This window comes from Adiantum capillus-veneris, chromosome 1 (genome assembly GCF_014529385.1).
Source record: "Adiantum capillus-veneris isolate H3 chromosome 1, ASM1452938v2, whole genome shotgun sequence".
Classification (NCBI taxonomy): Eukaryota; Viridiplantae; Streptophyta; class Polypodiopsida; order Polypodiales; family Pteridaceae; genus Adiantum; species Adiantum capillus-veneris.
In genome coordinates, this window is record NC_140931.1 from 62,761,360 (window position 1) to 62,766,433 (window position 5,074).

Below are 5,074 nucleotides of genomic sequence, written 5' to 3' on the forward strand. Positions count from 1 at the left end.
TGAGGAACTATTTATTTCTCCTATGGAATGTTTATTCTTCCTCTTCCCTATCCTCATTCCCCGCTAGCTCTCTCCACCTTCGAAGGTGTTTGAGGCCTTGGGACTGGGGCTTGGGATAGTTAATGCTTTCTACAAAGTTTATGTTATGCTTGTGATGCATGAAGCTTTCCATCTTCATTGCATCACCTAGGTCACAAGGAACACAAAGATTGTATTGTATCAAGTCTCTCTTCATGGGAGAAACTATAATACAAATGCCTATTGGAGGGGGGACCGGCTCCGTATGAATCCGGTCCTCAACTATTGTCATGTTCTCTAAACTCTCTCTCTCTCTCTCTCTCTCTCTCTCTCTCTCTCTTGCAAAAGTATTGTTCATGCCAAGTTAACTAAGCACCATGTTTATGTTGCTACCATCAATTAAGTTCACCCGCTATGCTCACAAAGTAATCTCACAAAAGTGCTTCATCTAATTCCTTAATTCCACTACTCTCAAAGTTCATAGGCCATTTCCATTACACCACTGATAAATGTAGGCAAGAATTAATGCAAGAATACCTTGTATCTCAACACTTCCCTCAAGCTCAATGCAATCTCATATACTCCAACAATAGCTCAGAATGGTCTCAGCTATCCCTAAAGCCTTTGTGAAGGTGTATGCAACCTACTCATCTGCCCTCACATACCTAAGATTGATCTTGCAAGCCAAGAACCTATCTCTAGTGAAGTGGTAGTCATTTCTTGTCCTCGCATGGAACACTAGGTTCCACACCAATTGCACGCTACTAAGGTTGTTGTTGTAGATGACAACGAGCCTCTAGACTTGTATGCCCAACTCTCCAAGTAGCAACTCCAAACATGCTACCTCGCATGTTGCCACTATACCACTTTTGTACTCAATCTCTATACTTCAAGAAATTGTGGATTTGTTCATGTGATAGAAGCACTCCCAAGTGATGATATGTAGAGTTCATAGTCAAATGTAGCACTCACATTGTGCAAGTGTTTCTCACTACATCCAAATGTGGCTTCTTGGGAAGATGCATATGTTGAGATGTAGTGCTAGTGGTACTATAGTTTGATTCCCCCAACATGGTCTACCTATCAAGAGTAACGGTCACTTATCTTGTTAGCTCATTTAGTACTGATTTTATTCCTTGGAGAAATCAAGGTATTCTAAGGGTGCAAGAACTATATTTCCTTTGTCATCCTTGTTCCTAACTTGTTCCCGCAATTCCTTGGCCATCTTGGCATCTAAATCTAGAATTTTTTTAATTTTTTTTAAAAAGCTCCATTTGGAGTGTCTAGGGATTTGAATCTACAATTGGAAAGTTTCCTACTACTTATTCATAGACAATTGACCATGAGTCCCTAGATGAAGCCTTGTCCTTGCAATCCCCTCATTTATAGGGTCCTTGGGAATTCTATTTTGACTTGAGGGAGTCTTAATTTGTTGTCATCAATGTCTTGGATTTCCCCTTGGTCAAGCTTTGATTTTTTTCTTTGAATCCACTTACTTAAGACTCTTCTACCATGAATGGTACAATGTCTTATGCACCATAGACATTGATGCCAACACACGTAGCCTTCAATAGTATGGGAAATGAGACGTACACAACATCAAGGGGTATGGATTTCATATTTGAGAAGTTAAGAGATACTTCTTATATATATATATAACTTATGTAGTAAAATTAAGCATCCCACAAGAACTTGTATCCTATTGTAGAAGCTAAGATTTGTGTGTGTGAGCGCGCATGTGTTTTGTTTTATATTTAATACTTACACAAAAGAACATTGTAAGACATAGAGATATAGAGAGATGGCGACGGTTAGAGATGGCGTGAGCAAGAAAGAGATGACGGGAGAGGGAGAGAGAGAGAGAGAGAGAGAGAGAGAGAGAGAGAGAGAGAGAGAGAACTTGATCATGCCTCCTGGCACTTCCCTCAAGGTGACTCTTCATGGCTCCCATAAACCTTAGTGTAAAGCATAGGGAGTGGTGCACTTTACCGTTCAACACCTGGCATAGTCCGGTGGTAAAAAGATTTTTCAAAGACAAAAACTTTTGACTTGATACCCACAACCCCTTTTTCCAAAAACTCAATGCTCATAGAATACCATGATGCAAAGTGCAGTGCCTGGAGTCTACTCCAAGGTACACATATATACCATGATAGACCATGAAACACCTCCCTTTTCCCCCCAAGCATTTAGAAAATGCAAAGCACAGTGCCTAGAACTTAATCCAAGATGCACAAATACACTCCCTAAAGCTATACATTTCATTACAATCACCAAACCAGGTATGGTGTGCCTTCTCACCAAAAGTGTGAATACAAGTGCACCATTTATTGGCAACTAGGAACCCATCAAGTAAATCAACATCCATGAGAGCTCATACCTGACAAACTTGTAGAACCATAAAGTAATGAGAAAATCTCCACTCCATTGAGTAGATTCCATCTTTGAGCCAATCACTTCAAAATAAGCTTCATTGTTTTGCAAACAAAGATCAAAATTCATCAATGAAAAATCCTTTGCTTTGACAAACACTTCTTAAAAAAGATTGTGAGCTTTGGTGCAATTTGTAAAGCTATGCTTTCAACAAGCATTGAAATTCAAAAACATTAGCTCCATGTTATTTGTGCAAAGAGAAACTCCATTCCTTGATAAATTTTTGGACTTCAAGAAACCAAACATGATCTCCTTCTAGGTTTACAATGAGAAAAAGCCATAATATCTTTGCATCATCATGCACAAAAATAAACATTAATTTGCTTAAAATCACATCATCATCACATTTCCTAGCATGGATAAGCATACAAGCCCCATCGTGCTTTACATAGGCACCAATTGTGTAGATAAATACACATATCCCATCACACAACATTGCCTCAAGCAAACATTCATTTAGCATAGCATCAGTTTGTGAAATAGGTTGCTTCACACACATCACAAGTTGTTTCTCAGGTTTGGACATTTCATCAAAAAGAACTTCATTTTGGTTAGTTGCCATTTCAACATCTTGAGCAACACAAAAATCTTCTCCTAGTGCAAGAGAATTCACAAAAGCATTGATCACATCATTTTCTTTGTGCAAGAAGTGAAAGTTCATCATTTTCATCATGAGCTGTCTTCAATGTTTCATCAAAAAGCTCATCAAAGCATTCATTTACTTTAGAGTTGCAAACATTATTTTTCTTGATCTATCTCATGATAATCAACAAACAAGTCCATGTCATCATCATCATTTACGACATCAAAACTATGTAATTCACGATCAAAAATCGATGAAATCTGACCCACAATGCTTTGGTTATTGGTGCAAGATGTGAGTATAGAGCTACTCGGGGACTCTCCTTGGCTTGTTTTGCTTATAGGGTCCTCTCTCTTCACTCCAATCTCGATCCCATTCCTACCATTCCCATGTTCATCATGGTCGTCATCATTTTCATCCCCTTCTTTGGCTACAACATGCCAGGCTCTCAACAGATTCTTTAGAAACCTTTTTTTTCCAAGCAACTTATGCAAATGCTTTGCATTTCCTTGCAACTCCTTTAGCAAATTCAATTGCCTATAAGTTTGAGATGTATTATCACCATGCTTATAAAACCACAAATATGCTTTTTCCAATGCATGAACGAAAACGTCTACCCATGCTTTTGGTTTATGCAATTTTTTGTGTATAATGTCACGTTAGAGAATATAATATTGCTCCAAAAGAGTTAATGTGCAATGCCGAGCTTTATGGTCATTGATGAGCGCATTGTGTCGATGGCTTATTGCGACACTTTTCCCATCTGTGATCACTTCACCCGCAAAAAATACAAGGTGACTTCCATTTTTTTCCCATGCTATAATTTTATATCAATGATATACTACAAATCGCGTAACATCCATAAAAATATCTTCTATCATCATGTCGATGATAAGCTTTGTAGCAAAAGACTTTTCAAGCAATGCTCTATTAACAAGATTTTTGTCAAATGCAAAAGAACATAGTATCTGTGTATTCAAGTGTGAATGCACTCCATGTAAGCATTTAATTTTCTCAAAATAGCTTTTAGGCTTTAACTCGTGACACAAGCTGTAGCATGAGGGAGAAGAAATAGCACGAAGAAGCGTAGCGTAGAGAAAGGTGCATTCAAACTTTGCTAAATCGCTACTTCTTTTAGATCTCGAAAGCATAACACTTAGTTGTATTCAAACTCCTTTTGAACAAATGCAATAGTAGCCAAAAGGCATATATACTTTTTCAAAGAACATTATAAATCCAAGTTTCACATAGGTAAAGCATTTGTAATTTCCTATATAGCCAAAATGGATGTAATAATGAGATCATGCAAAATCTCACGATGTTGGTTACAATTTTTTAGCTTTCTTTTGCTTGTTCTTATAGGATTTAAACTTTTCATCTCTCTCTTTCTCTCTCTCTCACACTTTGATTAATTTAAAAATAAACTATCCTAATGTAAGGTGACTCACGATGTTGGTTACATTTTTTAGCTTTCTTTTGCTTGTTCTTATAGCATTTAAACTTTTCATCTCTCTCTCTCTCTCTCTCTCATGCTTTGATTAATTTAAAAATAAACTATCCTCATATAAGGTGACTGCCGCATCATTCCATCTGCCAATGCACAAAGTCATCAACGGCCCAGCTTGAAGAAGTGAAAGAGTTTCACATTTGTTTTTAATAAAAACAATAAGGTTTTGATACACTGTAAAAGTGAAAGAAGAGGCTCTCCTTCTACACAAATTCACCATCATTAGCATCTCTATCTTCTCAACCGTAGGATAATCTGCCATGCCCAAAGGACTTGAGCATCTTCTCTTCCCTTCTTATGAGACTCTTACAAGATTGCGACCCCTAGTGTATGCAACAACTTGGCTTCGCTCATGCGCCTTCCTTTAACCCGTCCATTGTAATCATGTCGAAGCCTCTCCACTACCTTGTGGAGTTGTCTCACCCCTATTAGGTGGTGCTCTTTTTTGCAAAATTTGAACAAAGTGAAATCCCAGTGTGCACCTGCTTGAGCACGCACCCCACAAGGTACCCCCTTCAAGGGCTCATTGGGTT